Source organism: Podarcis cretensis, assembly GCF_951804945.1.
Source record: "Podarcis cretensis genome assembly, chromosome: 17".
NCBI lineage: Eukaryota > Metazoa > Chordata > Lepidosauria > Squamata > Lacertidae > Podarcis > Podarcis cretensis.
The window spans coordinates 19,194,294-19,203,663 of record NC_137187.1 but is presented as its reverse complement, the minus strand read 5'-3'; positions in this window follow the sequence as shown (position 1 = coordinate 19,203,663).

Genomic DNA, 9,370 nt, shown 5'->3' with positions numbered 1-9,370 from the left:
AGCCTCGCACTCAGATTTTGCCGTAACACTTCACAGAAAGAGGTGGTCCCCAGCAGAAATTTGAGTGTGTTGCTTCTCTCCTGTCTCCCAGGATACCTGATAATGCCTTATCTGACTGCCATTTCTGGGTTGCCTGGCCATTCCTTTGAGATGGTAAATACTTAGTTCCTGAATCTCTTACGCATATTGATAGTGTGCTCAGCTTAACAGATACTTGCCAGACTGTATTTACAGGGAAGTGTGAGCCCCTACAGTCCAAAGACAATTGGAAAGCTTTTTTCCATTTCCTTCCTCCTTGTAGAGAAATATTTGAGGTCAATTTGGGAGAGTCAAAATGGCTTCAGGATCCTGTACTATTTCAGACATGTGGTTTACATACTCATGTATGTGTTTGCTTTGTACATTTCTGAACATTTATGTTATATATATAGAATTCCTATAACACAGCAATCTATGTTCCCCACTCCCCCCCCATAAGAACATTCATATTGTATCTAAATCTCTGGATTGATGGGTTCTGTATTCCAGGTTCCCCCCGCCCCTCGTCCCTCTGTGGTGAGAGGTTTTGTGGTGAAGGGCCTTCTCAGCAATGGCACCCTCCCTGTGGAACGCCCACCCTTCAGATGTCAAGGAGATAAAGAATTATATGGCTTTTAGAAGACATCTGAAGGTAGCCCTGTATTGAGAGGTTTTTCATGCTTTTATTATGTTTTTATATATGCTGTAAGCTGCCCAGAGTGGCTGGGGAAACCCAGCCAGATGGATGAGGTATAAATAATAAAATTGTTGTTGTTGTTGTCTGAGACTTTGTTTTGTACTGTGTGAATAGTGGTGTGATCTTTTTTCCTTTTGCCTGTCTTGTTTAAATAAAAATATTCTTTTTTAAAAACCCAAGTTAAGAAATTGTGGATTGGAGAACAGTGAGGATCACATGTTGATGATCTGATTTGTTTTCAGTTTGTGGCTGATTAAAACAAAAGGAACCGTCGCTAAGAGAATCTGAGTTGAATTTGCAAATGGCGACAGACATCTGCAGAGCTTCTAAAATCATGCGAGCACCAAGTGAGAACATGACAGGGTAGCAGAGCTATAAAATGGCAAAGGACCTAACACACAGCAAATCAAGAAGAATAAACTTCCCCCTACGAGAGGGCAAGAGCAGCAACTACCATACAAAACATACATGTATGTTACTACCAATGCTAACGTACATAAAAACATAATGAAATATGGAACATTAAAAAAATTCTGTATACAGGGCAGTCTTCAGATGTCCTCTAAAGGTTGTATAGTTACTTATCTCCTTAACTCCATACCCTCCAATAATTCTCCAATTTAAACAGAGACATGACATCCCAAGGAAAACCCAGGACATTCTGGGATCAAATCAGAAACCGGGATGGCTTCTGTAAATCCAGGACTGCCCCTGGAAAATGGGGGCACTTGGAGAGTCTGCTATACAATGGTACCTTGGGTTACAGACGCTTCAGGTTACAGACTCTGCTAACCCAGAAATAGTACCTCGAGTTAAGAACTTTGCTTCAGGATGAGAACAGAAATTGTGCAGTGGTGGCACTGCGGCAGCAGAAGACCCCATTAGCTAAAGTGTTCTCAGGTTAAGAACAGTTTCAGGTTAAGAATGGACCTCCAGAATGAATTAAGATCTTAACCTGAGGTACCACTGTCTTGAATTGTACCCAGAGTTTTGTGCCCAGACAGGGCAAAATTGATTCTGCTGCAAGTTACCTGCCCTAATGATAATCACTTTTCCCTCAGCTAAGCTTGAAGGCGTATTTCGCTTGCTGGGCTTGCATGACCAGTCTTAAACCACACCACAATATACTACACGCCCCTGAACTAAGAGTGCATACATATATTGTTTTTTCCTCATTTTTTTTTTTTAAGGAAAAGAAGTTCACTCCCTCAAATGCACTGAAAAGACATGAAGCAGAGCTTCCTGTTTCTGACAGATAAGTTCACCCCTTGTTTCTTTCACAGCCTGCCTCTGCTGAGAGTATGTTCTTATCTATCCCATGAATAACTCTCAGCTTTGTCCTGTTTCGTTTCATTTCAGGCATCCGTAAGGTAGGTATTAAGGGCAGGCAGGCGGACAAAGGAGCAGTCCTGTTGAACTATAATGGCTTCGGAGACAGGAAGTGACATGGAATATCTATGTCAGACCCTCCAAGTGTCCCTATTTTCCAGGGACGTCCCTGATTTAGAGAAGCCGTCCTGGTTTCTGATTTGATCCCAGAATGCCCTGCTTTTCCTTTTGTTGTTGTTTAGTCGTGTCCAACTCTTCGTGACCCCATGGACCAGAGCACACCAGGCACTCCTGTCTTCCACTGCCTCCCACAGTTTGGTCAAACTCATGCTGGTAGCTTCGAGAACACTATCCAACCATGTCGTCCCCTTCTCCTTGTGCCCTCCATCTTTCCCAACATCAGGGTCTTTTCCAGGGAGTCTTCTCTTCTCATGAGATGGCCAAAGGATTGGAGCCTCAGCTTCACAATCTGTCCTTCCAGTTGCTTTTCCTTAGGATGCCCCTATTTCATTGCAGAAATGTTGGAGCGTATGGAGTTATCTGACCCCTGAGCTGTCTGAAGGCAATCCTGTATAGGGAAGTTTTGGGAAAAAATGTTTAAGGTTTTATTATGTTTTTATATATATTGGACATTGCCCAGAGTGGTTGGGGCAGCCCAGTGTAGGGTATAAATAGTAAAATTATCATTATGGAATGGGACATCCCTATTTTCTTTGGAGAATATGTTGGAGACTGTGGTTAAGTTTGCAGGAGGAATCTGCACAGACTTAAACTAGTTTAACAGTCATTCCTTCTTCTGTACCACAGAGAACAGAGAATTTTTAGCACCACAAGCCACTATTCCCAGGATTCTTTGAGGAGAGACATGACACTTTTGCAGTCAGAAACCAATACAAGGGAAGGATGAACTAACTGGTTCCAGCAGTAGAAGCCAGTGGAGTGACTTCCACTTCCTGCCTTTCTCCTCCTTCCACATATCCCCTCTTCCACAACTGGCTTGTGTTTAGGGGTGTTTGTTGGGGAAAACCCCCAGAAGAGCATGCAGGGGGAGATGAGGGCAGATCATCCCATCAGGAAAGCAGAAATGCTTGTGCTTATGGAATAATCTACTTAGCACTACACTGAATTCCTCCTTATGTTTGTAGTACAGATAAGCCCCGAATTCCCACTACAAGAGAGAAGGTAACATCAAAGGAAATCTCTGCACTAAAGTCATTCCTGCTTTCATGCCAACACTGCAAACCATTCTCAGATCCTCCAAGTTTTCCTTATTTTCAAGGGACAGTCCCAGATTTACAGAAGCTGTCCCAGTTTCTGATTTGATCCCGGAATGTCCTGCTTTTCCTTAGGACTATTTTCACCGGAGAAAAGTTGGAGGGTATGGAGTTATGCGACCCCTGAGCCAAGGAGATAAGGAACTATACAACCTTTAGGAGACACCTGAAGACAGCCCTGTATATGGAAGTTTGTAAATGTTTCATTGTGTGCTTTATATATGTTGGAAGCCACCCAGAGTGACTTGGGCAACTCAGTCAGATCTGTGGGGTATTATTATTATTATTATTATTATTATGAATGGAATAGAACATCCCTATTTTCATCGGAGAAATGTTGGAAGGTATGCATTCTCAAAGTGCACCACACATTCCCTGCTCGTTGTCTTGCAGGAAATCCTAATGTGTGTTAAGAGTCTTCACATGCAGGACTTCCGGTCGGCACCAGCGCTTAATGGCGGTCCTCCCTTCGAGCTCCGGAGGAGGACTACTTCACGAGTTCGGGTCTGACTGCTACGGCGAAGCGGGGACCCTTAAAAATCACAGGCGCAGAAGCCTGTGAACAAGGAGACTCGGCGGGTACCATTTGCGCCCCCCTTTACTGTAAAGGAGCCTTTTTAAAGGCTCCGGAGCGGCATTGGGGGTGCGCGCGGTGCTGAGAGTCGCTACCCAACCCGTGGAGTGAAGCCGCGTCGCCATAGGCGGAGAGCGCCGATTCCTTCCTGAAATTTGGAATTAAATCGAACACCCGTAAGTAGGATTGAAAGACTATTATTGGGACTCTTAAAATTTTATTCAAAATTTGGCCGAAAACGGGAAAGGCAAAATTAAGGAAGTCTGCTTTCCCCGGACTGCATGATAGCTAAAGCAATGAGATTACAAAGCTGCAATTGGAGGAAAAACAAATTTGAACTGTCTAACCTTGACATTGAACTTGAATTTCCCCCTAGCAAGCAGGAGCAAGGGGGAAGAGAAGTGGACTTGGCTTAACCTGCATAGAAAAGGTAGAGGGAAGAAAAGTTTTCTGCCATTTTAGACTCTGGGAACGGACTGCCTGAATAAGGCACTGAGACGGAGAACTGTCAGTTAAGACTTGCTACAAAGTTGGGACCTTATTTGTTACAAGTTGGGGACTTTATTGAAACTACAAATTGATAGTTTGGTTATATTGGAAGATTGTTGCAAAAATTTCCTCTTTCTGGGGATTTTCTGGCTCCTTTGTTTTTTCTGCCTATTGGATACATTGAATTACTCCCTCTAGAGGGTTGAGGGGTAACAGTTGCAAAACAGACTGCAAAGGGGAAAAAAAGCCAGTGGATTTTTCCATTCAAAAGCTGCTCCTGTGGGAACGACCTTGGGACATGAGTGGCCCAGCAGAAGAGATAATAACAAGATCTAAAATTAAAGCTGCACAAAAGAAAAGGGGCTCAATATCTAGTATACTGCCAACGGGTGCAGCTGGGCAGGAAAAAGTGTCAAATATACCTATGGATCCAGTGACACAAGCATTACTTAAAATAAATGAATCTTTAGAAAATTTGACAAAGCAGAGTACAGAAAATACCAAACAGCTGACAGAACTTTCAACAAAATTAGACTTGAATACTAAAAGTATCACATCTAACAGAGAAACCATAAATAAACTGATTGAAGAAAATGCTACAACTCGAAAAATTGCTGAGGAAGCTAAAACTACTGCAGAAACTACACAGGAAAAATTAGTACCAGTCTGTAAAAAGTTGGATGAACATGAGGCGGCCTTGTCTTTGTGGGAGATGCAGAGGAAGGAGAGGAATCTGAGATTAAGACTGGTCCCTGAAAGTGAAAAGGACAACCTAGTGGACTTCCTCACAAAAGAATTTTCAGAATTTTGGCAGGTAAACTCGGAGGGAGAAGAATTTAAGATAACAGCTGCCTTCAGACTGGGCAGGAGGCAAAACAGAAAGACCCCGAGGGACTGTCTGATAACTTTAAGATCTAAAGAGGAAAGAGATAAAATATTAAACCTACATTATCAGAGAACCTTAGAGATTGAAGACGCCTACGTGTAAATCTACAAGGACATCCCTAAATACATCTTGGAGGCAAGAACTCACTACAAGAACCTGGTTTACTTACTGAAAAAGAACAACCTACCTTTCAGGTGGGAATTTCCACAAGGTTTGTCTTTTAATTACAAAGGAAAGAAAGTTAAAATAAGAACAGTACAAGACAAAGAACAATTCCTGGAAAGAAACGAGGAGGACCTTCAGAAAGGAGTGGTGGAACTGACTTCAGAAGCAGATCTTGGGAACTTAACATTTGGACTCAAACCACCAACGGAAGAAGAACAGCTGCAGGGAGCAGCTGGAGAGTAACCAACCAAACAACAATGGCTCTGCAATTTCTAAGTTGGAACTGTAATGGATTGAACCTTCCCAGAAAAAGGCGTGAGGTTTTTCATATTTTGAAAAGAGAACAATTGGACTTGATTTGTCTACAAGAGACTCATGTGACTAGGGCACACAGAAAATTGCTTATAAATAGAAGATTAGGACAGGAATTTATTTCATCAGATAAAGTTAAGAAAAGAGGAGTGGTGATCTATGCAAAGGAGAAGTTGGCCCCAAAATTGATCTTTAAAGATGAACAAGGAAGATTTTTGGCAATCGAGATACAAGTTCAAGGAGAAAAATTTTTGACAGTTGGTATTTATGCACCAAATGAAGGGAAGGCAGAATTTTTTAAGAAGTTGCATGAGACTTTAATGGACTATTTGGATTACAATGTAATTATGTTAGGAGATATGAATGGCGTGGTTTCTACAATATGGATAAAGCACAAAGACAGGTGGTCTCTAAGGACGGGAGATTACCTAAGACCTTCTTTGAAATGACTGAAAATATGGACTTGATTGATATTTGGAGAACAAGGAACCCTCTTGAGAGAGAGGGAACCTTTTTCTCTGAAGCAAAAATGACATGGACAAGAATAGACCAAATATGGGTTACTAGTGGGATGGCTCCAAAGATAAAAAAAGTAGAAATCTGCCCAAAGACATGCTCTGACCATAACGCTGTAAAGATGGAGATGAAACTAACAACAGCTGGTTCCTTTAGATGGAGAATGAATGACACCCTATTCAGAGATGATGAGATCTACAAAAAGGCCCAAAAAACCTTGAAGGACTATTTTGAGATAAATCTGAAGACAGACGTCAAGAAAAGAGTGATTTGGGATGCAAGTAAGGCCGTGATGCGAGGTTTCCTAATACAACAGAACTCTTTAAAGAGGAAGAAACAAAATGAGAAGAAAGATAAGATTTTGGAAAAAATAAAAGAAGGAGAAAAGAAATTGAGGTCTAAACCAAAGTCTCATGAGATTTTGAGAGAAATTAAGTTTTACCAGATGCAGTATATGGAACTGATGAACCAAGAGATAGAATGGAAAATTAAGCAAATGAGACAGAGGACATTTGAATCAGCAGATAAATGCGGGAAACTTCTAGCATGGCAATTAAAGAAGAGACAAAAATTGAATACAGTTACAAGTTTGGAGGTGGAAGGAAAGAACATCTACAAACCAAATGAGATTAGTAATTGTTTTCAGAGTTACTTCAGAAGACTATATGCACGAGGGCCGGAAAATGAAGGAGAAATAGAAGATTTTCTTAAGAAACATGGATTACAAAAAAATTCGCAACAAAGTACGATGGTCTTGAATGAGAAAATAACAGAACAAGAAATAGAGGGTGCCATCCAAAATATGCAACTAGGGAAATCTCCAGGACCAGATGGACTAACCTCCAGATATTACAAAGCTTTGAAAGAATGGTTAGTACAACCGTTGAAGGAGGTCTGCAATGAAATTTTAGAGGGGGAAAAGGCACCCAAATCGTGGAAAGAAGCATTTATTACACTTATACCAAAGACTGAGACTGAAAAAAATCAGATTAAGAACTACCGCCCTATATCATTATTTAATGTGGATTACAAAATATTTGCTGACATTTTAGCAAAAAGATTGAAGAAGGTGTTGGTGGAGGAGATTCATAAGGACCAAGCAGGTTTTCTCCCAGGGAGACATATGTCAGATAACATAAGGAACATAATTGACATTATGGAATTGTTAACAGTTAATATTAACACGAAGGCGGTTTTAATATTTGTGGATGCGGAGAAAGCTTTTGACAATATCTCTTGGAGTTTTATGAAGAAGAATCTCCATGGGATGGGGGTAGGTCAAAGGTTTGAAAATGGTATAGGTGCAATATATTCTGAACAAAAAGCAAAGTTAATTGTAAATAATGTGGTCACCGCAGAACTTCTTATAGAAAAAGGGACACGACAGGGGTGCCCAATATCCCCATTACTTTTTATATCAGTCCTGGAGGTTTTGTTGAATATGATTAGGGGGGGGGACCAGCTGGTTAAAGGAATTCAGGTCGGAGCCAAACAATATAAACTGAGGGCATTTGCAGATGATTTAGTATTGACTCTACAACAGCCAGACACTAGTACGAAAAGAGTTTTAGAACTAATTCAAGTTTTTGGTCAGGTAGCAGGATTTAAGCTGAATAAGCAAAAAACTAAAGTCTTGGAGAAAAATCTAACAAATGTTGAAAGAGAGAGGTTCCAAAGTGAAACTGGGTTAATGGTGGCAAAGAAAGTGAAATATTTGGGGATTAACATGACATCTAAAAATGTGAACCTATTTAAAGATAACTATGACAAATGTTGGACAGAGGTAAAGAAAGACCTAGAAATATGGTCAAATCTGAGGCTTTCCTTGTTAGGCCGAATTGCTGTAATTAAGATGAATGTATTGTCCAGAATGTTATTTTTGTTTCAGACATTACAGATTGTGGACAGATTGGACTGTTTCAAGAAGTGGCAGAAAGATATATCTAAATTTGTCTGGCAGGGCAAAAAGCCCAGAATAAAATTTAAGATATTAACTGATGCAAAAGATAGAGGGGGGTTTGCCCTGTCGGACTTAAGATTGTACTATGAATCGGCAGCTTTCTGCTGGTTGAAAGACTGGCTACTTCTTGAGAATACAGATATTCTGGATTTGGAAGGATTTGATAATAGATTCGGTTGGCATGCATATATATGGTATGACAAGGTAAAAGTTCACAAAGGATTTAAAAACCATATTGTCAGGAAAGCATTATACAACGTTTGGATTCGATACAAGGATTTGTTGGAAAATAAAACTCCTAGGTGGTTATCCCCAATGGAGGCTAAGGAGGTGAAGAAGCTCAATATGGAATCTAAATGGCCAAAATATTGTGAAATTTTAGAGCAAGAGAGTGGAAAAATTAAATTACAGAGTTTTGAGAAAATAAAGTCCAAGGTACGAGATTGGCTCCATTACTATCAAATAATGGAGGTGTTTAATCAAGACAGGAAAATTGGCTTCCAGGTGGAGAGATCAAAACTAGAAACAGAACTGTTAGAACCCAATACTAAGAATTTATCAAGAATGTATAACCTGTTGTTGAAGTGGAATACACTAGATGAGACAGTTAAATCAGCTATGATTAAGTGGGCACAAGACATTGGTCATGATATTATGTTTGCTGACTGGGAACAGTTATGGACCACCGGTAATGAGGAGATAGAAGAAACAATCAATGACTTAAAAAGGGGTAAAGCACCAGGTCCTGATGGGTTTACGGCTGGTTATTATAAGGAGATGAAATCTATTTTAGTGGGACCTTTGAAGGAGACTATGAATAACATCTTAAAGAAAGGAGAAATTCCTGGGACATGGAAAGAAGCATATATTGCGTTAATCCCTAAACAAGATGCAGACTTAACCCAGGTTAAAAACTATAGACCAATTTCACTGCTAAATACAGACTATAAAATATTTGCAGGAATCCTAGCAAGAAGGCTGAAAAAGTTGTTATCAGAAATTATTCACAAGGATCAGATGGGATTCCTGCCAGGGCGGCAGATGAGAAATAACACAAGATGTATAATCAATATGCTAGAATATCTATCTGTTAGAATTGACAAACAAGTTATAATGATGTTTGTGGATGCCGAGAAGGCATTCGATAAGG